This window comes from Micropterus salmoides, unplaced genomic scaffold, assembly GCF_014851395.1.
Source record: "Micropterus salmoides isolate LMB-PRFRI ecotype aquatic unplaced genomic scaffold, ASM1485139v1 Ms_hic_scaffold_6, whole genome shotgun sequence".
NCBI classification, from domain to species: domain Eukaryota; kingdom Metazoa; phylum Chordata; class Actinopteri; order Centrarchiformes; family Centrarchidae; genus Micropterus; species Micropterus salmoides.
In genome coordinates, this window is record NW_024044348.1 from 7997537 (window position 1) to 8024018 (window position 26482).

Below are 26482 nucleotides of genomic sequence, written 5' to 3' on the forward strand. Positions count from 1 at the left end.
GCATTGCTTGTAAAGTTTCTCTGCCCGTCTTTTGTGACTTCTGCTATGTTATGGATTTATCTCTTGTTTTATGTCAAACACTGTGAACTGCCCCTACTCTGCTTAAGTATCCTGCTATTGGGTCCATATCCTCCAATTACTGTGTTTGCGCTTGGCAAATTAATAACAGTACAATCCAACCCATTATGGACCCAGCGGCCATTAACTTTTTACTGAAGGCCCTAAGAAAGTGCTCCTCCACTCTCAAGCAATTACATGATTGAGCACTCCACTAGGGCTGAAAAAATTTGATTAAATTGATTACTAAAACGCATTGACACAAATTCTTTGCATCAACGCTTCATTTAATCCATATAACTATATAGCATCCTGTTTCGCACTGACATTTATTTCTGTCGCACATCGCACTTACACTGTCTGAACACGACGTGCTTATGATGGCGCTGTTTGCAAAGTGGAGGAAGAGAGAGAATAGAATAGGGATGAAGAAGAGTGTCCAAAGTATGGGATTATTTCAAGCTAAAAAAAAACAACTCTGTAATGTTGCAGTCCATCCACTGTAAAACAAAACTTATGTCGCCTACCGCAACAGCACGACGGCACCTGATCAGAAAGCACCCAGTGTTATGTCAGCGGACCACAGACAAGGTAAGGTATCAGCAACTGTGAAGTTGAAGGCTAGCCAAAGTAAGATGTAGTCCTCAGATGAAAATGTATACACGTGTGTTTGTTCTCTCTGAGTTAACTGGGTGTCGGGGAGCTGCACCTTAACATAAGTTGTATATCACTAGGGTGATGTTTGTGTTGGTAAAGCAGTTGTCTGGTAGTTGGTCTGTTAATGTTGTTGGTCTGATGTTTGCTGTATGACACACTATGAATTTCCGAAAGGCCGAATAAAAATCTATCATATCAGCTAATCCCATTACTGTGGGGGGAGGTGCCGCCACCAGGCAAAAGTGCTACTTAAACGACGCATCAATGAATCATTGAAATACTCTATAGAAGCTTTGAGTACTAAAATCATCGTTAGCTGCAGGGTTGTTCATGTATTCTCTTGTGGAGAAGACAATGCTCTCCAGGACCAGGCCTATGAACATTCCACCCTTGTGTTGGGACCAGACAGTATGAGAACAAATGAAATGCGGCCTGCATGGAATTCCAGGAGCCTGGCTGAGGCCCTTTTACACAAGGAAATCCCAAAGACAAAGAAACAGGCACCAAAAAATCCTGTAACTGTTATTTCACACCTAGGTGTCAGGCCTAAACCAGAGTTGCTATTGGCTGCACCTCGTGGGACTACAGGACAGAAGTGTGCCAATGACGTCACGCAAAGCATAACTAGACGCAGAGCATACTGCTCTGTTCTTCTTCTCAGCTATGCAAGTAACTAAACCTTACTAGCATGAGTTGCAGAGGAAATACCTATTTAAACGTTGATCTTTTGTTTCCTGAATACAGACTTTACTCGCCAGACAAAGTCCACTGTTTTTCTTTTTGTAACCTCTTTTAATTGTGTGTGTGTGTGTGTGGACACATTGAGCTTATTTATGTTTAACTGTAGATTATATGGGCTGCCATGTCCGCTGTATTGCTGTGTGTTTCAACATGTTTAAGAGCACTGCTCTTGTTGTACCAGCCTAGCCGTTAGACAGGGGTGGACGGGTAATCTGGCATACCGGGCAAATGCTGGGCTGACACACCTATGGGGCAATATAATTTAAATTATTTATTTACATAACTGTTAAAAAAAAAAAATAGGCCAACGACTGTTCTATAAAGCAAGGACAGTGGCCCATTGGTTAATTTTCTATACTGACACTGGGCTGGCCCAATCACATCTTAGTAGCCCCCACTCACTCCCCCTCTGCCATCTGTTTCTAGTGTTGCAGACCAAAGAAACAAAAATAATCTTGAGATGTATGCCACTAAATGTGCCCCCCCCCCCCCCAAAAAAAAGAGTCTAATAGTTAAGCACAACTTGTGTGTATATTTGTGCAGGACAATTTCTGTATGTATTGATGATATTTTTGCAGGTAGGCAGGCGCATTCAGCATGTATATACTACCCTCCCACTCAGGGGCAGACAAGCACAATAATTCAGGCAGGGAATTTGATTCTATCACAGGCCACCCTGTTTATGCAAACCAGCAGACCACTAATTTTTTTGACTAAACTTATTTGTTGATGCAACAGTACCAAACTAGGTATAGATTTGGCCATTATGTTCATCTGGGAAGAAAGCTATCCATATTACAAAATACAAACATTTGGGACTTGTTGCGGTGGCAGCCCAGCTGACGGTGAGTGCCCTGTGCTCTTGTTTCTTTTTCCTTCGTCTTGCATTTCTGTTTTCTCCCCTGTGTCTCCTCCCCTCTCCCTCTGTGTGCTCTCTCCTCTCCGCCCCGGAGCCCGGATGATGATCCGCACCTGTGTCTCGTCAACCTCCACCTCCGCCCACCACACCTGCCAGCCATCAGCCTGATCTTCAACAGTATTTCTACACCCCGGTTCTCCACTCCATCTCCGCTTGATCGTCGTCGCTCCAGTCCTGGTGCCACTTCTACGCTCTAGCCTTTTGATACCTTGTTCTCTGACCTCTTGTCTCCCTAAACTAACCCTGTCTTTTCTTTCTCCCCGCCAGGTCCACTCACCTCCATCATCCAGTCAGTCAGCTGGACTCGCCTACCTACCTTCTCCCCTCACCTCGCCTCCGCGGCGTTACCCCGGCTTCCCTTCACGCTCCTCGCCCCTCTCGCCTCGGCCTCCTGCCCCCTCTCGGTCGCCTCACTTGAACCTCTCCAGCCCTGCCAGCTCCTCGGCCCCCCGCGCCCACGTCTGCCGGCGTCCAACTTTCCCCTTTTCACCTCACGTCTCTCCTCTCCCTTTTTCCCCTCAATAAACCTCTTTTGCAAACTGACAAGCGCTGCGTTTGGGTCCGTTCTGTCCGAAACCACAACAGGAGTGATCAACAAGTAGCCAATCTAAACAGTGAGTTTTCAAGGCATGTTAAGGCCAGGGGCATTTCCAGGCTCTTAACATCGGGGGTTTAGCCTAGCCCAGAAATCTTTCATGTTTTCACCCCCCACCCCCCATTGCCGCCTACCCAAAGTCTGTAAAGCAACAGTAAATGACCTCTACACAGTAATTCTAAAATCTGTCTCATTTTCTGATAATAATTAACACTGATAATATTAACTAGAGGGGGTTCTGGGGAGGCCTCCCCCTGAAAAATTTGAACTTGAAAACTTAATTTTTGTGCACCAGTTTGAGGAAATGTCTGAGGTGACAATTCAAAATAAAATAATTTAGTGTAATATAATGCAGTAAGACTGTTGCCATTCTGTATTGATGTCATGTTTCTCCTGTAGATCAACTTCTCATTTACTTTAATCTCAGCTGAGTCTACATACTTGCAGGCATTCCTGAAGTAGCCTAATGTGTTTTCAAATGTGCATATGTCACCTTTTCACCTCAATGATAAATCAGAATTCAGTTAATTATTCATTGACGAAACATTTGATAGGGGGGTCTGGGTGTCCTCCCCCAGAAGATTTTGAGCATTAATCACTTCATTTCCTACCAATTTATGGAGGAAATGTCTTTATTTTTATAAAGGGAAGGACAAAAGGTAGGTGGCAGGTGACAATTCAGAATATAAAAATATAATAGAACGTAATGCAGTAGCTTATTCTTTTTTAGTTTTTAAAAATATTTATATTCAATACATTTATATTGCATTATAGGTTTTCTTATTGTGCAAATAAACCTTTGTCATAGTACTTTATTTGTTAATTAACATTTCTTGGTGTAAGCAATTTTTCAGTGGCCACGGCTCTCCTTTACTCCTTCAAGTGCCTGCTCTATGCAGGGTAGGCTATGCAGCTGATGTTGAAGCTACTGCAGCTCCAGTACCAAACATATCGGTTATTTTTGCGCATTTGGCGCCCACAACTCAAGAAACAGCTCGAGCAGAGGGTGAGGGAGTGGTGGCTAGTAAGAGATGTGATTGGGCCTGCCCAATGTCAGTATTGGCCCATTTTTAAAAATCAGTTAGGCCTATAAATAGCCTAAATAATTTACGTAACACCGGCCCTAAAGGTTCGTTAGCGGGTAGCCTATGCCAGATTACCAGTCCACCACTTCAGACCATCTGACAGACACAGGCCCGTCTGGGACTGTAGCCTACTCAGTGAGACGAGCGCACTACTCTTCATTAGAGGATGAAAACCGAAACTGAACACACTTGTGATCAGACAGCAATATCACCACAATTCCACACAAATGTTCACTTCAGTACCTCTGATAAAGTGCAGCTCACTGCTGCTTCAGAGGGAATGAAGCATCCTGGAGACAGTATAACAGTGGTGTCTCACAGCAAGCGGGACAGAGACAGCAGGACAGCGTCAGGTGTCAGTGTCGTGGTCAGGTGTCATGATATTCTCTCACTACTGTGCGGCGACTATTAACCGTTTGTGTTAATACATTAACTAGACACTGACTGACAACATTTCTATTTAAATGTACTGATTACAATTTTGCAATTCAGAAGCTGCAGACAAGCCCTGAATCTGTGAGCAATGTGCTCTCCCTCTCTCTCTCTAATTTCTAAAATATATAGTTCTTAACCACTGTAATTTTTCTATAGTCTTTAAAGAAAATACAGTTGTAACAGCAGGGGTTCAGTAGCACACAAAAGGTGTTGCCGTGGTTACCACCCATAGAGTGCCTGGCTCGCACTTGTCTGCCTGTCTGTTCACATGATGAGCACAGTGCAACCCTGTGGATCCAAGCGGGTACGTAGGCAGAGTATTGTTACTCATCTGAAAAGGCATTGAGACACTCCTTCTCCTGCTTGCTATATTATCACTGCCACTGGTCAAGTAGACAGTTGGCAGGCCACAATGGCCCTCAGGACACCGGGAAATATCCCAGTGTTCCTGATGGCCAATCCACTAATGCTCCCACACCTGGAAAAACAGGGCTCCGAGAAAGCCACGGTGTAATTTGAACACTGGTTTAGTATCTCTGTGACCCACATTTCAACCCTGTTGAAAACAAGCGCAGTGTACGGCTAGGAGCAGTACTCCTCAAATCTACTCAAGGTCCAGGCTGGTTTTCTCCCTAACCAGGTGGTTAATTGCATTCACTTGTCATCCCCGGTCAAAATCAGCCCTAGGCAAGGCAAGGCAAGGCAATTTTATTTATATAGCACCTTCCAAACACTACAGTCATTCAAAGTGCTTTACAGACACAAAGATACAAAAACAGATACAGAGGTAGCCTACCTTACAATATGGAGCTAGATAATTAGTGTGCAATAGATAGTAAAGTCAAGATTAAAACAATACACATTTATCTGTCAAAGTGCATTCCATACACGAGAGAGAATAAAAAAGAATTTTTAAAAAATTAAATATTGTAACAAGTGATAAAAATAAAAGTAAAAATTGATATTTAAAAAGAAGAAGAGATAAAAGAGAAATGTATTGGACTGGACTAAAAACCTTTATTAGATAAATACAAATTTAAAAGATTTAAAAGGCCTCAGAGAACAGGAATGTTTCATGACCTGACTGTAAGGTGCTAGCTAGTCTCAGGTGCTTTGGGAGTTTGTTCCAGGCATGAGGAGCATAAAAAACGAAAGCTGCTTCTCCATGTTTTGTTTGAGAAGGGAACTACAAGCAACCCAGCATCTGAAGACCTAAGGGGTCTAGCAGGTTCATGCCTTTGATGGAGGTCATTTATATAAATAGGTCCTAGCCCATTGAGTACCTTATAGACAATCAACAAAACCTCAGACTTTATTCTTTCACTTACTGGAAGCCAATGAAGTGATCTCAAGACTGGAGTGATGTGATCAAATTTTCTAGTCCTGGTTAAAACTCTAGCTGCGGCATTCTGAATGTGCTAAAGTTGTTTAAGCAGTCTTTTAGAGAGGCCTGTGAAAACACTGTTACAATAATCTAGTCTACTAAAGATAAATGCGTGTATGAGTTTCTCAAGGTCCTCCTTGGACATTAGATTCTTGATTTGATATATTTTTAATGTGATAGTAGGCTGATTTTGTAATGGTTTTGATGTGGCTGTTAAAGTTTAATTCTGATTTTTTACTTGAGTTGTGGTCATTAATGAAAGGGATTTGAGGTGAGCAATGCCTCGAATGCATTTGGTTAGTGAATCAATTGGCCCGTATTCATCAGCTGATAATGCTATATAGATCTGAGTGTGATCTGCATAATTATTGTAGGAGATGTTGTTTTTTTGGAAAATTTGGACAATTGGCAACATGTACAAATTAAACAGGAGAGGCCTGAGGATCGCTCCCTTGGGGAACTCTGCATGTCATTTTTATTCTCTTAGATGTACAGTTGCCAGTAGATACAAAGTAGTCTCTATCTCTAACATAGGACTTAAACCACTTTTAAACCGTGCCAGACAGACCTACACATTTTTCCAGTCTATCCACGAGTATGTCATGGTCTACGGTATAGAACGCAGCCCTCAGGTCCAGTGAAACAAGAACTGTTGTTTTTCCACAATCATGGTTAAAACAGATATCATTTAAAACCTTTATTAAAACAGCCTCTGTGCTGTGATGGGAATGAAATACAGACTGGAATGTTATTACAGGTTAAAAAAACTATTTAATTGTAAGAAAGCAATCTTTTCAATTATTTAGGATAGAAACGGTAGATTTGAAATGGGTCTATAATTACTGATTACCGAAGAGCCAAGATTGTTCTTTTTTAGCAGACGCTTAATAACTGCAGTTTTAATGGCCTTCGGAAAATCACCTGAAAGGAGGGAGATGTTAACAATTTGCAATAAATCTGGGGCAATACAAAAAGTTTGTCGGAAGACTATCAAGACAACATGTAGTGGGTTTTAGATGGACCACCACTTCTTCTAGTGTTTTATGGATTAAACTTTGACATCATTGCTAAGTTTGTTTTGTGTAAATGCACCAGTGTCACTGAGACTAGATTTGGAGTGGAGGAGCTGATTTCTTTTCTCATCTTCATCATTTTTTCTGAGAAAAAACAGGCTAAGTTATTGCATGACTTGGTGGAGAGCAATTCAGCGGCTATACTCAATTTAGGGTTAGTTAGTTAATCAACAGTGGAAAATATTACTCGTGCATTATTAGTATTTTTGTTGATAAGTTTAGAAAAAAAAGGACTCTCTGGCTTTTTTCAGTGCCAGCCTGTAAATGGATAGTTTCCTTGCCCTAGATCACAAACACAGAAAGAAAATTGTCTAGCAGAGTAGAAACCCAGCAGTACTCTGCACTCTGAGAGCTGGATAAGTACAGCCATAACCACACCTGGGTCAGGTTTTAATTGTATCAGTGTCAAAGCCTTGCATGCAAATTTTTACTACTTGATAAATTTTTACTTCACTCAATACCCCATTTATGAAGAGAAAACCCTCAGAAGTTTGTTCAACAGATCCCTGGCATGGTAAATGTTGAAAATTAGACATAGGTGGATAAAACTTTAATCAAGTCCCAAAGTGCATTACTTAAGTTTTAGGCATTCAGGTGCTGCTGAATGCTTCAAAGATGTAGGGAAGGTCTGAGAGCATTCGGTTACATAAATAAATCAAAAAACAAGCATGTTTGGTTAAGTTACAACTAGCTACTGTAAGCATGTGTGAAATTTGATTTCACTTGTTTTTAAGCACTATTCCTCTCAACATAGGGGATTAATCAGCTTGCGTTGATACTCCTAGAAGATACCTAATTACACATTCATTACTGTGACTGTACATGAACGGTCACCTGTTGTGACATACAGTATGCAGCTTTCAGTCTACCTTCATTATACTGCACAATCAGCAAAGTAAAGTTGTCTGCTGAAGAGGCAGACTCATGGCAGTCCTTTGTTCACAATTACTGCAGCTACTCATACCTCCAGTATCAGCTAAAACTGGCCCAATTAAGAGGTTTTTCCACATTTGTTCTATTTTATTTTATGAGTTTGTCCTTTATTATATCACATCTAATTCTTACCACACACTGTGATTGTATATTAGTGTGAGTCTACACACAATACTGCTGCATGACTACTTGAGCTATATGACACTGCTTTCATTTAAAGGATAATTTCTGTAGTTTTAAACCTGGGCCATGTTTTCACATATTTTGGTGTTAAAATGACAAGTAGGTACAAAAAGGTTTGGAATCCATGCAGCAGATGACTTGTACTTGCAGTCGTGAACTGGCTGCAGTGGCTACAACATATTCCTTCAGGGCAATTATCCCTGTGAAAATTATGTCCACAAAAAGTGCTTATTTTTGCTACCAACAGGCTCAGGCTGTTATACCAAGTGTCTGTCAACATCATTGAAATGATCCTTACAAGTGACTCTCTGTGACACCCTTTGTTTTTAACGAGAAACTGAAGGAAAATTCTCACTCTGAAATCTTGAGAGGCGAGTTGTTGCAGGAAACACCAGTGGAAACAAGGGAGAGGAGTTTGTTGTGTACGTAGAAGATCTGCTAGCCAGATTTTCTCCACTTGTTTCCCAATAAAGTCCCATTGAACTGAATTATGTAAAAGCAGTAACATACTTGAGTCTGTGATTTAGCTGAGAAACTGATAAGCCCTCATCACAATAAGTTGAAGGCAGAGCATCTGTATGTCATCACAGTGGTGCCAAGATCTCAGTTATAGCATGACTTTAAGTATGTTTTGTATCATATAAAGTGTCCTTTATACAGTTGTATGATTGATCACTTAATAATATATTGCAAGATACTTTAAAATCTAGTTTTGAGATCACATGGTTTTTGTTGTAGTTTATAAAGGTCCTACCCCCCCGGTTCTCAGATGGCTGCTGTGATGTCTCATTCTGTCAGTGAGAGGATGGCCACTGGGGCTTAGCAGCAGGTAGGCATATACCTCTGTTTATTTCACGGTGCCCACGCTCAGTAGCTCTCAACAGGTGATAAAGGACTTGTGGAGAAATTCTGTGCTAGTGTAAGCCTACTGGGCTTCATCGTTAATAAGACCAGTCACCACCCGCATGTTTGGAATACTAAAAGATCTACTGCCTTTACTGCCTGTAGATGGTGGTCAGTAATGGTGTGTATCATATATATTGTAACAGTTCGTTTCTATTTTGTTGTCTAGTCTGCTGTAGGTCTTTAAGCTAAGCTGTGGACACTTTAACAACAAGTTTCAAATTTTTAGTCACATTTCCACATTTATAAACTATAAAAAGAACACAAATGTACCCTACACACTCTAATTGATGAGCATGCTGAGGAACACAAAAAACCATATTTGCATGTTTCATTTGTTTTAAATAAACTTTAACTGAATTTGGTATATTGGTTTATTTCACGATTAGTAAAAAAGCTATTTTAATTTTGTTCAGACTATGGGAACAAACAAATTTGTCGATTATCACTTGCTCCCTTCATCAGACTAGAATAGTCTACTGCAACATGAATCTTGCGTCAAAACTGAGTGAACTTTTTCCTTTATGCAGATAATTCTGGCCATCAAGTCCAACAAAAGACAGATGCGCACACACACATCTACCCACAGTACTTTGTAATGGTACATTACATGCAATGTTAACTGTATATGGTTATACCACTGCCAGCTCTATGAATTTGAGAACTGACTTTGATATCACCGAGAAATGGGGTGGGTGACAATGTGGCAGTGTATAAGACCCGGGTTCGATTCCCACTGTGACACCACCAATGTGTCCCTGAGCAAGACACAACCCCTAGTTGCTCCAGAGGAGTGCGACCTCCAACATAGCAACTGTAAGTCGCTTTGGATAAAAGTATCAGCTAAAATGAATAAATGTATAGAAATGTTTGCACCACTGAATGGAACTCAAAGAGCCCAAATATCCAGTGTCCCTCTCTCTATACACTTAAACTTTACCCTTGCCCTGTACAATTGACAGTACATAATCTATTTTATTTTACTCATTCTTGGGCACTCTAAACCTTAATACAGTGGTGAATGATGAGGTAACTCCCAGGTATATTCAGTGGCTTTCAATGCTTTTCATTAGCTCATTACAGTAATCCCACATAACAATGGCAAGTGTTTTAGATAACTGCAGGTGTTGTGGTGGCAGCCCGGCTGACGGTGAGTGTCCTGTTTATTTCTCCTTTTTTTTTTGCTTGTGATTCTGTTTTCCCCCGGTGTTCTGTTTTTCCCTGTACTCTGCCTGCCTCCCTGTGTCTCCTCCCCTGCGTGTGCTCTCCCTCTCTCTCTCCTTCCGCTCCTGAGCCCAGCCAACGACCCGCACCTGCATCTCGTCAGCCACCTCCTCTGCCTGCCACACCTGCCAGCAATCAGCCTCATCTCCAACAGTACTTCTACCGCGGTTCTCCAGTCAACCCCTGCTTGATTGTCGTTGCTCCTAACCCGGTGCCGCAAGTTCACTCAAGCTCCTGAAATCCCCAGCAGATACTCTGTTCTCCAGCTTTTGGTTTTTCCCTGTGTCTAACCCTGTCTGTTTGTTTCCCTTCCCAGGTTCATTCACCCTCGTCCTCTGTCCTGTCAGCTGGGCTTGCCCACCGGTCCTCTCCTCTTGGGCTACCTTCACGGTGCTCCCCCGGCTCCCCTTGCTTCTCTCCAGTCCACCTGCCACCACACCGTTCCCTTCCCCGGTCCCCTGCCTCCCATGGCTCCCTCACCTCTCCTCCTCCGCCTCACCAGCCCCTCGGTCCTCCGTGTCCGCTTTCCCTGGCATCCGCCACACCTCCATCTCCTCTTCCCCAGCCCCTCTGTTTCCCCTAAATAAACCACCTTTCTACTGAGTGTTGCGTTTGGGTCCGTTCTGTTCCGTAACAGCAGGGATTCTTCCATTATCCAGGGATAATGCAAAACAAAACTGCAACTAATGATTGTTTCTATTAACTATTATTATAATAATTATAACTAACAAGTTTTATTAGTAGCAGCAGTAGTAATATTGCTTTATCAAATTATGCAGACCATTTTAGGATAAAAGGAAAAAAGGGGGTAGCTGTCTATTCTGCCATCTGGCCTTGTTTAGACTAATGTGACGGAAGCCGGTGAGGCCTTTTACTGTGGCCAGCCTAAGGCACACCTGTGCAATACACAGTCTGATCAGCATCTTGATATGCCAAACCTGTGAGGTGGATGAAATTCGGCAAAGGAGAAGTGCTCACTAATACAAATTTTGACAGATTTGTGAACAATATTTGAGAGAAATAGGCCTTTTGTGTAGATAGAGAAATCTGTATCTTTGAGTTCAGCTCATGATGAATGGGTGTTTATAATTTTGTTCAGTGTATATTACACAATGCATGTAACATGCAACAGAGTTCTGTCCCAGTCTTCTAACCAGATCTACTCCAGCTCCCTCTCACTATGTTTTGATAGAAGGCTTAATCTCGGATTAACTGTTGGATGGAATCCATAAAGCGCTAGTGAAGAGGTCAAATTCAGAGTGGGGGTGTATTATGCCAGGGCCTACTTTTACCCTTGGAGATGAGGTGCCTTGGAGCAGTTTGAAATGTCTGATGCTTTACATTCACCTCTCGACTGTTTTGAGTGAAACTATGAAAGCACTGAACAATAAATAAAAGGCTTCTTCAGGGCCTCACCTTACAGTAGTGCAAAAGCTCCCCTTTCTTGTAAGAATGCAGAGCACCTTTTCATCTTAAATAATGTGGTTGTAATGGATTTGTTAGCAGAGAGTGATTTTCCATTGGGACAACAACTATGTAGCCCACACTGCCAATATTGCTTAGATAACTACTTCAGAAAAGTACATAGAGAAGGAAGCTAGATGTACTGTACAATAAACATTAGATGCACCCAGGTAAAGATGGATTGACTCAACAAAGTTATATTAAATGCTGTATGAGGTTCTTGTTTATTTTACAATGGAAGATGAAGGAAAAAAACATTTTTTTTTAAGCTAAATTTATTGTCAGAGACACAGGAAATGACAGTGCCATGGGAGGATGTAGTAGATGAAGCATGTCAATAAAAAATCATTCCTGACCCAAAGTCTCCAAACAGAGGCAGACCAGCAATGTTGGAAACCTAGAGCCTGCACCCTGTGGAAGGTGGATGCTGAGGAGTTGTACCATAAGCAGTGTAACAGTACTAAGTGAATTAGGCATTCATGTGTTGAGTTTAAAGCAGGCTGTTGTCAGAAGCAGTGTGAACAGCTGTAACCTATGTGAGTGGCTGAAGAGAGCACATGGACTGTGGCACAAAGACAATAGAGCTGGGCTTTAAAATATACATGCATTTTGCAGCCACTTTGATGTTTTAAGAGGAAATATTGATGTAAAAACTATAAACAGTGCAGTCTGGGAGATATTTTCCCTTTTATTACACCCTGTCTACAGACTTAATTTGTCTGTCAGACATTACAGGTACACTTCCATTTTAACCAATGCAGTCATCTATACCAGCCATATATGAACTCAATAATTGCTGGACAGCTGCCTGAAGTACCTTTTATTATTCGTGTCTATTTAGTTTTCTTGATTTGCCTTGCATAATGTCTAATGTGCTTTGCAGTTGTTTTGCTGGATGATACATTATTTGAAATATCTGAAAAGTGCTTGTTGATATATTTTGCTACCAATATGTTTGCTGATAAAGTACTACATTATTCACTAGTATGTTGATTTATTGTCATAATTTGTGGACTCAGCTCTAAACTAGTTCATATTTTTTGTCTTAAAGTTGGAATAGCTTGGTAGGATCTTAAATCTTAATTTTCTGTACCCTATCCAGTGTGTGTATCACAATTCTTGCTGTTTGCCCACTATATTTGATTCGGCCTCTGGTCAGGTTGAAGTTGGACAAAACTAGTGTGTTGTGAATTATTAAAGGTTACCAAACTGTATGTGCTACTAAAAATATTAGCTATAAGTGTTCCCACCCTCAAAGACATTTCTTACTGCACAGATCTTGACTTGTTATATCAGGAAAAACACAGGTGTAACTAATAACATTTCTGATCAATCTGTTCAATCCAGGCGTCCCGGTGAGTCATGACATAGAGCCAACACGCATAATATAAAGGCCCTGAAACTGGGACAGTTATTGTTATTGGTAGATGAAAATGTCAGCATTATTTCTGTCACCAGTTTTGTATTAAACATGAGCAGCTTTCTATTATAAATGATTACACTTTATCTTAACCAAGATTTCAGTAAAGTAACTTGAGCTGAATATTCCCATGTCTTTTCCCAACACATTTGTTATAAACAAATTTTAGTGACCTAAAACATAGCCTACAAAGAGATGGAAACTTCCATAGTTCTTAAGCAGATGTACGTCATCTTGGTGCAGTACTTTGCTGTACTTGACAGACAAAGCCTCTATTCAGAAATATTTCAGTATGCTGAAAAGCATTCATTCATTGATTCATTTTAGTGTGAATGCTGCTCACTCCATTTAGATGAATCATATTCATTGTGCTGCACTAGAGAAAAGAAAATTAAATTATTGTGTTATCTGGGATAGTCAGAGCTCCCAGTTCTTTCTCCATCTCAATCCACTCTGCCTCCCTTGCCTGTCTCACCCGATTCTCACACTGCTTGACTAAAAATCATTAGCAGTAGAGTAAAAAATTCAAATGTGACAAGCATGGATTGGAAACAAATTTGGCACAAATCACTCTGAAACATGGTCATATATAAAACAAATCCAATATCACTTTATCCCACATAAAAAGTAACATTTCAGCATATGGATGCACTTATGCTTATCTGTTTTAATTAAGCGAGCCGTGCTATCACCCTTACACCTCTGTGCTTGGCTATTGGTAACAACATTATAAAATATCTTCCTCACTTACGACATATTTTACAGCTGCCGCTGGCTGCAAATATTAATTGTGCTGTTTCTATGAGAAATCCAGCTGTGTGAATCTCTGTCAAGGATTGGAGATGGATCCGGAGATGAGACGGCCTACTTCCTGGTTGCTGTTCACCGGCGTCGGTTTGAACCTTTAGTAATTCACTTTGTTTGTTAAAGTGTACCAAGTGTTTGACACTCCTTAGTTTGAGACCTCAGAGTCTGTATTTGCAGAATAACTGCTAGTTTGTCTTCTTTACTTGTCTTTTGTAAGCTTATGGGTGCAGACCTCATTTTTTTTGTTCTTTAGAGTAACTAGTGCAATTTGAGCCAAGAGCTAACTTAACTGTCTTTGGATAAGACCCTCTTTTGTTTACTTTGTTAGAGGTGGTTTGTCAGCACCTGTATAGCCCTCTTTCTGTTGTATTTGTTTGTACAAGTGCTCTAATTAATTAAACACCTTACATTAGCCAGAACCATTCCAATTGTCGTATTCCACCTCATTTTCAATCCCAATCATGTTACTGCTCTCCACAATGAGCCGGGTCGTAACAAATATGACACGCAAGTTAAGTCGTTAATCGTTAATGGCTCATTAACTAAAATGCATCAGTATCATCATATTCTGGACATTGTTTATTGTGCAAGACATAATGAGTTTTTAAAAATTAATTTACCAGTAAATGCTGATTTATTTAATTGTGAGACATTTGAATGGGTAATGTTGATGCGTTTCAGTAGTTACCTGTAGAACTATGTATTTTGAAATGGAAAGAAAACATAGTCAGGTTTTAAATATTATTTACAGTAAGGGGATGTTACATTTTGAATCATTTGTTTAATTAGTAATCATTTTCCAACAAATCTATACAAATGCAGTGATATCTGTAATTTTCCTCTTCATTCATAGGAAGGAGCCTACTACTTATTAATAATGGTTTCTGCTCTCATTACAACATGTTTTCTCATATGTTTTAAAGCTTTGGAGAATAATCCTTCCTGTCAAGGGGATGTCAGTACAGGTGCACTATACATACGCATTCCTTAAGATTTTCACCCCAGAGAGCATAACAAGGAAGAAATTAAATGAAGACCTATGGGTGGTGTGCCAGTTCATTTGATATTTTCCACAATGGGGAAGAAATTACGCCTCTTTGACAATGGTCTCTTGTGTGAACTTCGTCCTAATACCCACTAATGAACTGTGGTTGTCAAAACCCACAATCACTGTCAGCAGAGAGGGAAATACTCAACAGGGACTACCTTCTCAATTATCTCTAACAGCATTGGTATGCTGCACCATTTAAAACAATTTTTAAAAAAACTGTGTAAAGGAGGCTGTGCTGGACCTTGTGAAGTCTCAGCTGGGTTTTCTATCTTAAAGTGGTAGGACCTTGTAATATTTTAGTTTGCATTGAGGATGGTGGTGAATTTTTGAATGTCAAACAGGGAGTTCAAAGTGACTTTAATGATGCATTATATTTGGTTTAAATTTGTCTCATGTGTCTTGTTACCTCATGCTACACTGATCAGTGCATTAAATAGAATGGCACAGACTCACAGCACATTACAGATACTCATGCTAAAGGACAAATTAAGGCTGCATATTCAATCATATTGTGGCAAAACTGAGTGTTTGGAACATACTGGGCTTACAGAAAAACAGACACGGATATCTGTTTAAATGTATTTTTCAGCCATTTCTTGGGTTAATAGAGACTTGACAGGTGACAGGGGGAGGCAGATCGGAAATGACGCGCAACAAAGGTCTCTGGACATATTTGAACTGGGGAAGAGATATATATATATATATATATTATATATGTGTGTGTATATCTATATATATATATATATATATATATATATATATATATATATATATATATATATATATATATATATATATATATATATATATATATATATATATATATATATATATGTGTGTGTGTATATCTATATCTATATATATATATATATATATATATATATATATATATATATATATAGAGAGAGAGAGAGAGAGAGAGAGAGAGAGAGAGAGAGAGAGAGAGAGAGAGAGAGAGATGTGTATGTATATATATATAATCTATAGAGAGAGAGAGAGAGAATAAATAAAATAGTAATCTATACTGACCGATAACACTCTCAGGAGTATTCACAACATATCCTCATGGGGACCGATACTACCTGCAATATTGTATAGCAGTAACAGCAGATTGTAAAGGTAAAGTGAACAATGGGCCAAATCCACCAAGGTCCATGTAAGTAAGTTCTGTCATTGTGTAAATAACTTGGTTTGCAGCCAATAGTTAAATAAGGCAACAATAAATAAAAATGTTCATTCTCTTCCTGCTCTACATGCCTGTCTGGCTGGCTTTTTCCCAAATCTTTCTCCCTTCATTGTTCTGCCTACAGGAGCATACAGAAACAGTGCATACATATTTGTCATCACAAGGAATGGTGATCGGCAGCCTTGCCTATCCATTATTACCCGTGAAATTCAACGAGTGAAGCATAAAATTGAAATGAAGAGCTGATCTGTATTGTGATGGCTCATTTCCTTATTCCACATCTCGGCATTAATTCTAATTATGCCCAAGCTGTCCCCACTTCCCTTCTAGGAGAGGTTTCTATGTCAGGGTTTCAGTCAGAGCTGCCTTTCCATGATAAAGTAGCAGAGAGCCAATATTCCTCACTGCCAGATCTATGCTTCACACACATCTGGAGGCCTATTTATCAGACAGTTCCAACGCTGGGGCAGGAAGACACACATAGATGCACCTAAACATGCTCAGAACAGCACACAAACAAGAGCTACACATGCTTTATATGTACATAATTCATGTGCAAATACCATACATACATAATTACACATTCAGTGATTCACTGGTGGGTAAAGTTTGGCATTGACATGACGTATCCACCAACAGATGTAGCTTAAAGCAGCTGCTGTCGAGTAGCAAACATCCATATAATACTCTATTATTTAATTAAGAATCCACTTTGTATATCTGGCAAACAGCAACCTTGAATGTATGATGATGATGTGGTCGGCTATTGTGGTGTGGATCTGTTGGCTGTATATAATTGTAGGTTGGGGTTAGAAAAAACACATTTTGGAGAAATAGCATCGTCTGACGCCTGAATGTATCAATATGCTTTCACTTTGTGTCAAATTCACTTTTCGACAAAAGGATTCTCTATTTTGTTGCTATTTCTCCCTCATATCTTTATAAGCGATGCGAGCAGGATTCAGTGTGATCCATGTATTGTGTGCTCTTACTACCAAACTCAATATTTATTTTGTGATTGTCATTAAAGATTAGCTATAGTTGCTTTGGAAAGCTCACCAAGCCAAAATCAAACAATTTAAATTTCGATGGTTGAGGAATATTATACTACAAATATTAATTAAAATGAGAGTCATTTGGGTAACATGAAAATGAAAAAACGCTACTGTTACTTTATATAAAATAGAATAGTGGTTTTAAACATGAAATGTAAATGAAACTTTTCAAACTAATCATTCATAATAGCAGCAAACTGTATGTTTTTTTTTATTTTACATAAAACGTTTAACGCCACCGAATTTTGAACTACTTTTTTTTTTCTGCACATGCATTTATAAGAGCAGTATTCAGTGCGTAAAACGTTGCTTAATGCCATTCTTTCCAGAGAGTTTCATGTTGCTGCGCTGCTTAAGCAGATGCATCAATAAATTAGATGTAGAATTGTTCACAGGTGAAAGCTTTTTAACTGACTTGAACAACATATAGTCTGGTGCCACTGACTTGCCATGCAGTCGTGCTTTCAAGTCAAGGATGGTGCGTTCTCTAACGCAGTAACGCAGCATTACTTGGATTAGTAACTGTAATATTACTGTTTTGGAAATAGTAATCTCTTACACTACTAGTTACTAGAAAAAGTAATAATATTACAGTAACGAGTTACTGCTTACCTTCTCCACCCCTACGCCCCCTCTCGGAACCTACGGTCCACCGACAAGGGCTTGCTCTCTGTCCCCCACACCAGACTGTGGACCCGTGGGGACAGAGCCTTCAGCATCACAGCCCCACGTTCTAGAACTCCATCCCCACAGAGATCCGAAATGCTCCCTCTCTGGACACCTTCATAAGCCTCCTAAAAACCCACACTTTTCACAAAGGCATTCAACCGTGAATGACTTTTATTTTTCAGTTTCTGTAGTTATGTATAAAGCGTCCTTGGGTCCCGTGAAAGGTGCTATAAAAATATAAAAATAAAAGTTATTATTAGTATACCAACGCTTTCAGAAAAAGTGACAAAGCGTAGTTATCTGACGCAAAAGACACCCACAGCAGCACATATCGGCCTCATGGCCAATCTGCTAGCAAACACCTAATTTGTTTCGCTGCGTTCTCCACATGTTTGTGTCATGTGATATAGGTCACGTGGTTTACGTAACGTAGGTCCAGTCAGAAAACGGAGTTCAAAATTGCCTTTTTGTGAGGCATGGATAAACGCAAAGAGAGCTTGAGGGATCAAGTGGCACCGGGTTAGGAGCAACGACGATGTAGCAGCGATGGAGTGGAGAACCGGGGTAGAAGTACTGCTGGCAGAGGAGGTGGCTGACGAGGCTGACGAGGTGCAGGTCGCTAGCTGGGCTCAGGAGCGAAGGGAGAGAGCACACACAGGGGAGGAGACACAGGGAAGCAGGCAGAGTACAGGGAAAAAAACAGGGAAAACAGAATCACAGACAAAAAAGTAAGGTTAGATGACATCCAGGTTTTTATTTCTTTCTTTTAAGTGACAGAGGGAGAAGCTGAGTGGATGGTTTGGTGCTAAGCATCATCAGCATAACAGTAGAAGCTGAGACCATGGCTTATTATCTGGCCAAGGGGGAGCATGTAAATGGTGAAAAAGAGGGGTCCAAGCACAGAGCCTTGAGGCACACCTGGGGCCGGGGGGGAGCTGGAGTCTCTAAAGGTGACAAACTGTTCCCTATTAGAGAGGTATGACTGGAACCAGGAGAGTGCTGAACTGGTGAGGCCAACGCATTCAGATAGACAGTTGAGAAGGATAGTCTGGGAAACTGTGTCAAAGGCTGCTGAGATCTAGAAGAATGAGGATGCTGATATGTCCAGAATCAGCAGCGATGAGGAGGTCATTAGTGATTTTGATGAGGGCGCTCTCAGTGCTGTGGTTCGCTCTGAAGCCAGATTGAAGGGGTTCAGAGATCATAGTGGGACATCTGTTGATGAAGTTGGGCACTGCTCTTTTCAGGATTTTGCTCTGGAAGGGAAGGTTGGAGATCGGACGATAGTTGTTGAGGTCATCCAGGTGGCGGGCGCCATCATGAGGCTGAGTTGTGGGTAGAGGGTCAGGAGTAGGAGGCGGCAGTTGTTGATGGATAGAGTCCACTTTTGGCTGGAAGAAATCCAGGAATTTGGAGCAGAAGTTAGGTTTGTCAAAGGGGCAGGGGGCATCATGAGGGCGGAGCAGCTGTTTATGGTGGATGCCCTGAGATGAGAACGGTCTTGTTTTCAAAACTAGCTACAACAGTTAAACCACTAAAATGCTTATCATGCATTGATGAATCAGTATTAACAATGTATAATTTTATAATTTATCACTCATAGGGGCCATCATTTTGTAAAATGAGAAGTTTAACTTTGATACTTCAAGTGCGGTTTGCTGATAATACTGAATAATTCTTTCACCACTCTTGGTCATTTGGCAAATGAAATAAAGCTTTACAAACAGCTGAAACAAACCAAAACAACGATTTCTAACATGCCATTGCCACCAGCCAAAGTATACTTTTAAGTGTTCTTCTGGCGGTGAGTGGACTGCAAAAGATTTATTTTTTTCTTTACTGTATTCTCTCTGTGTATTTCTCTCGCATCATCTCATAAACATTTAATTTCCGTCTCTTCAACCCGAGCTGGTGCTCAGGACAGTCCCACACAAAGTCAAATTATATGGGCCACTGCTTCACAGACAAATGCCTAGAATTAGCATCTGAATATGCATTGTGCCCCAATCTCTCACACCAGCAAATTTTTATTTAAATATACACCCTTATTGGAAGTCTGAGCTGGCTCGCTCAAATGAGACCAGAGTACCTTTTTTATTATGTTATGTCTACAATTTTTTATCACAGAGTTGCTCAAGGTTACAGTAGGCCATTTATTAAACTGTAATGGATTTTCTAGTTGATACATTATGCGATGAAAATGCATACCAAATGACTGGCTGAACTGTCTGATGGATGATTTTTCACGAGGATACATTATGTATGACAAACCACTCTTTTGTGTTAGTTTTCCAAATGTGCAGTCACAAATTTTCAATATTTTATGTAATTGGGAGAACATGTTTTCAGTCAGCTGCAACTTCTTTGATTTGGATGGTTTCTCTCAGCCATTCCCAAAAAAGCTAGACTAACTTCAGAGTTAACTTATATGCTTTAATTTTGCCTACAGCAATCCCTCCCACAATGCACGATCATGTTTTGATTCAGATTGTGCACAAAATGGTGAAGCTATATACAGATGGCTCCGTTTCAATGTGTTTGTGAGAGAGAGAGAGGGAGCAAGCAAGCGCCGGTGTGTGAGCTGCGCGCTCGTGTTGTCGTACTTGAGACCAGTCTCGAGTTAACGATTGAGAAATCCTCAACACTTCATAAAGAAACTTTGAAGGAAACACAATCTGAAAAAGGGGATTACCAAAGACTTGGTGGCCATGTGGCACCCATTTCCTCACAGTTGGTCCTGCACCAAGTAGCCACTTGCAACACTTTTCCAAGAGGGCCCAGGTGTAGCCATAGACTGTAGGGTGTTGCTCATGTAGCTGATGAACTCCTCCCAGACCCACATCCTGCAAGACAAGACAGAGACAAAAGGACACAGGACACCTAGTGGCTGGGAGGGGTCATCACAGACAAATGACGTGTAAATTTTGTGGCAGAAATTACAGTTTTTCACAATTGCTAAAACACTAAACCCCATTCTCTGAACCCATTGCACAATGGCCTAAACACATTTGTCGAATCAGTCACTCTTTTGGCAAAGCCTTAAACAGGTTCAGGTAGTAAAGACACTGTTTGCAAATCTTATCCACTCTTTTTGCAAAACTCTAAACTAGGGCTGACCCCGAATAGTCGAAGATTAGTGAAACGAGGATCATGCCATTTTGGTGATCTGGGGGTGCTCAACGTCTAATTTATTTTTAGTTTTCTCCCAATAAGTTAATATACAGCCCATTACAATATAAATTTCAACATTTTATGCTGTAAACAAAAATGTAAAAAGAATAAAACTTTCAATAAATATTTTTAACGTGCGTAAATACATCCACAATTGTAACCCTAACCCCGGGTCGTCAGTGCGCATGTGTAGGCGTAGCATGTATGTAGCGGCAGAAGAGGAACACTTGCTGAAGAGAAGGAGCCCCAGCTTCACTGGTGTTGTGCCGAATTGTCTGCATTTCGCGGGACTTTCAGATAATTTATCACTGTTGATGAACCACTCAACGAATATTGTATCGTTTTTAAACAGCCCACACTAAAATGACACGCACAACACAATTATTTACAGTTTTTCTCAATTGTTTACACACAAATTCTGGTACTTGAGACACAATGACCAAAACATGTAACTCATTCACCAACCCCCTGAACCAACTACAAGCACAATTCCTGCTTTACACTCAAATTGCAGTTCTAAAACACACTTTTTTCAAAATACTACACACAATTCTCTGCTTTTGGCACAAGTTTCATGCAGAAAATATCTTGTTTTCACAAGGAACACACTGCCATTCAAATATGCACACTGACTCATCACAAGGGCAAACATCCGTCACACAGTTTTCCAATTAGCAATCAGAGCTTTAGCATAAAAGGGCAACAGGTGAGCTCTTCAATGGAGCAATGGATGCCAACATTGGAAACAGAGGCAGAGCCAGAGGAGTGGGAGTGGGAGTGAGAATGAGAGGACGGGGACGGGGACGAGGAAGAGGAAGGCTAATGACCGTAATCTCTGATGAGATCCGAGCCACTTTGGTTGATCATGTGGTCAACCATGGTCTAACAATGAGGGAGGCTGGGCAAAGAGTACAGCCAAATCTGAGCAGGTTCACTGTAGCATCCATCATCCGGACTTTCCGAAATGAGAATAGGTAAGAAATCTACTCTCACTAGCAAATTGCAGTACTGCATATCAATACAGTACTCAATGAGTACAGTAGTACAGTATTGCCTGTGGACTGTTCTGTAGGACTGTAAAAATACTGTGAAGTATGTTTCAAGTATTTAGGAAATGTAAACCTACTTTGTATTTACAGTATTTTACTATTTGTTTGGCAGAACTGAAAGATTACCAACACAAGGTGGTCGGGAACGTCTTCAAAAAATAATAGAAAAACAATGACATATTTCAAAATATTGATAGGGTAAGCTTATCAACACTGGACCGTGTCTTGCGCAGAAATCATCTCAGGATGAAGCAGGTCTACAGGGTGCCATTTGAACGCAATTCAGAAAGAGTCAAAGAATTGCGATATAACTATGTGCAAGTGAGTCCCACAATTGATGCATACTCTCAACACTGTATACAGTAAATTATACATATTTCAATATTGTAATCATAATGATTGTGCTTCACAATAGTGACCACTCCATGTCTGTTTCTGATATTGTCATGTGTTTTTCAGAGTCCTTGAGCTAGAGGTGGCTGCAGTGGAGCACCAGTTCATCTTCATTGATGAGGTTAGGTTCAACCTCACAAAAAGACGAAAGAGGAGAAGGAATGTCATCGGCCAGCGTGCCATTGTTGAAGTCCCTGGCCAGCGCGGAGGGAACATCACAATGTGTGCAGCGATTACCCACCACGGCGTCATCCATCACCATGCTACCCTTGGCCCCTACAACACCGCCCATCTGATCACATTCCTGGACACCCTACACAACACACTCATTCCACCAGATCAGGTAGATGGCCCAGAGCAGCTCAGGTACGTTGTCATTTGGGACAACATAAGTGTAGCAGACCTAAATTTTAGTCATGCAATTTAATAAATTTATGAGAATAGATACCCAATTATGAATTAATATTCATAAAATCAAAATTTATTTCTCGTTTCAGGGCACCACCGGAGTTGTTATAATCCTAGAGTCTCCGGACCTCAAGGTAGTTTTAATAATTATACAATTATTACTAGTGATCAGTTAGTTAATAATCGCTCAATTATCTTAAGTCAGTCAGTCTCATATCTAAAGGGTCAATTCTCTTGGCAGGAACTAGAAATAGGCAACACACACAGCTCTTGATTATATTACAGTGAATTTATTCTCTAACTAAGGTGATAAAAAGATGGTTGGATACAGGGAACATAAACATTTGCTGAACAATGAGCCTGGAGGCTGTGGGAAGCATTTGACTCATACGGCATAGAAGAGCTAATGAAAGTAAACTAATGCTGTGATTTTAGGAGTTAAGAGGGGAATATCTGATCACAGAACGTGTGTTAAGTCTTACTGCTTGTCGACAGCCTGCTTTTGGCCTGTTGCACGGGTCCAACACTAGCTGCCCGATCCTGGCTTTTTGCTAGGGATTCTCCGGGGTTCTCCGTGTCTGATTGAAAACGCCTCCTCCGTCTGGCAATTCGGCTGTTTTCAGGTTTCCTTCGTTGTAGCTGGCGAGACCACGTGGCTTGGTCTGACCTCGGTGAAGTTGGCTCGACGAAAAAGGCTTAAAATGGAACTTGGTCGTTCCTGAATTAGTCCAGTGTAACTTAACGGACTGATAACTTTTACAAACAAAAGAAATAAAGAAAATAAAACAAACTGAAGGCAGATCGATGTCGCGGCACTTCAGGTGTGTAGCTTCAGGCGAACAAAAGGCCTGTTTCGCTGGCCGAGTCTGGGCGTTGCCTGGCGAGGCACGCCACGCATGTGCCGAAGCGTCCAGCGAGCCGAGCAGAGTGGAAGAGAGCCAACAGCGAAGAGAAGAGAGAGCGAAGCGAGGTCGCGTGTCGCTCTTTTGTTGCCTGGGGCGTGGTTCCCCAAGGGACTGCCTTTCTAAACTTAATGTTTAAAGAAAAGAAATCTATTTGCACGTATTATAATCAAATATTTTCCACAATCGAACCTCAATGGTCGAACGGTTGTACTGTTCTAGGCATTTGGTAACAGGAAACAATTGTCACATTATTGGTCAGGATATTTATACATTTAACGGCATTTCCGACGAGGGCATGTAATACTTATTTCGTCCACTTGGGGGAGCTCAGGTTACATGAGGAAAGCTTGGATTAAATCAAAGATCGTCTCTCCTTAGGAACAGGGAATATTGTTGATTCATCCTTAAATTCAAGCTGGCGATTAAGAGTATAGTAAAACATTTCTTTGTCATCATTTCTAAAGGAATTTTGTAGGAAAGTATTATGAACAATCATTGATTACATCAGATGAAGGAGTGTCTTGCTGAAAATAAAAACACTGCACAAGTAACTTCTTTACAGCACTAATATCAACAACAGATAGCAACAACAGTTAACATAACTACTCAAATAGAGGCAAACGTAATCAGGTAACTAAAGATTTAATTAAATGATTTGAGTCTTTGGAGACTGCAGTCCTTAGCCATTCAAAAACGAGAGGATGCAGCATAGTTTGGTTTTGTTGTTTTTTTTTTACTGTAACTGTGTACAGTAAATTCTTCTGTTGTTTTGTATGTAGTGTATGTGCAACTTTGTGTTGGTTGGGAATGGGATGTACACTGTGTACATTGTTTTTGTGGGACAAATAAAATATATTTGTTACCGTGTATTTGTGTGTTCTGAGTATTAAAAACAATATTCTCAAATATTTTACAACACACTTATGTATGTACTGTCTGTAGTAAGTGTAACACTGAACAAAAAAAAGGCATTATGATTAATGGAGAAGTGTTTTCCATTCATCAAAGTGTTTTACATTGAGCACATCAGTGTTGAACTGGTTCTTATGAATGTCTCATCATATGATTGTTTGTGTGTGTCATTTGAAAACAACATACCATTTTGAGAAGAAATAACATTGTTTTGAATGTAAAGTTTCATTTTGCAGGAGAATTGAGGGGTTTTGCACATTGTGTGTGTTTTTTGATTTGTGTGTAGAGTTCTGAGAATATGGCATTCTTTCAGAAAATGTGTGTAAACAATCGAGAAACTGTAAATGGACCCACAGAGAGCAACACTTCTTCTCAAGTCTCCAAAAGTCTAAACACATTTTCTGCTTTACACACATTTGGCATTTCAAAATGCCACTTTTTAAATGCACTGAACACAGTTCTCTGCATAAGACACAACAATCTGACATAAAGTCACATGTTTGCCATTTCAAAACACTACCATTCAAAATGACACTACATGAGCTAATTGGCCAAACCTGGCCAAACACCTCAATGGTTAATTGTTAACACTTCAATCAGGATGTAAGCACTATGAAAAGACCACAGATGAGCACCTTCTTTTTTTTAATTTTATTTTTTACAACAATGGAAGACGTTGCAGAGAGAGGAAGAGGGAGGTTGAGAATAAGAGGGGGAGGAAGAGTGAGGGGTAGGGTTAGAGCAGGTAGGAGTTCATGGCCAAAGAGGACAAACACTTTCAAATGAAATCAGAGCAACCTTAGTAGATCATGTCATCAACCATGGGCTGACAATGCGTGAGGCTGGACAGAGAGTGCAGCCAAACTTGAGCCGTTTTACTGTCGCCTCTGTCATCCGGACCTTTAGACTGGAGAATAGGTATGTAACCAAAATTTCATGTAGTACACCCCATGTCATAGTGTATCAGTTGGGTGACACCTGTTTACTTAGTGTATGACATCAGCCATTCATGAACTGTACAAGTTTCTTGTAAAATGTACTGTGGGGTAAAAATATTTAGGCTGCATTGTTCAAGCCCTATATATTTTTTTATTTTATTTTTTCTAAAGGACTGAGAGACGACACCATGGTGGAGGAAGGGGCCAAATGTTCACTGGGGTACAGGAAGCTGGCATTATAAACTTGGTTTTGGAACATAATGAAATCAGATTACGAGAAATTCAAAGCCACATTATTCAACAACATTCAACGAGTCAGTCTGTCTACATTGGCTCGCATTCTCAAGCGACACCAAATCAGAATGAAACAACTTTATAAGGTGCCGTTTGAGAGAAACTCTCAAAGAAACAAAGAGGTCAGACGAGCATATGTGGATGTAAGTACTATATTGACTGCAGTACACTACACGCAACATTGTTTCCCAGTGTACTGGATAACACCATATTGACTGATTTAAATTCTTTGTTTTCAGAGAGTACTGGAAATGGATGCTCATGCAATCCCACATGAGTTCATCTTTATAGATGAGGCTGGGTTCAACCTAGCAAAGACCAGAAGAAAGGGGAGAAATGCCAACCTTGGACCATACAACACAGCCCATATTCTCACATTTCTGGACAGACTTCACAACATTCTCATACCATGAATGATGCAGACCATCAAAGAAACCGGTACGTTGTAGTATGGGACAACGTGAGCTTTCATCGTGCAGCCCCAGTCCAAAACTGGTTTGCTGACCACCCAACATTTGTCGTGCAATACCTCCCATCATACTCACCATTTCTGAACCCCATAGAAGAGTTC

At 40.4% G+C, this 26482-nt stretch overlaps 1 long non-coding RNA gene across 1 annotated transcript; it reads left to right on the plus strand.

The window, feature by feature from the left end:
• The first annotated feature begins 2357 nt into the window (after positions 1 to 2357).
• Positions 2358 to 2920, plus strand: LOC119890546. The gene is made up of 2 exons (XR_005442252.1): positions 2358 to 2551; positions 2642 to 2920. It is a non-coding gene; the product is annotated as an uncharacterized LOC119890546 (long non-coding RNA).
• The last annotated feature ends 23562 nt before the right edge of the window (positions 2921 to 26482 follow it).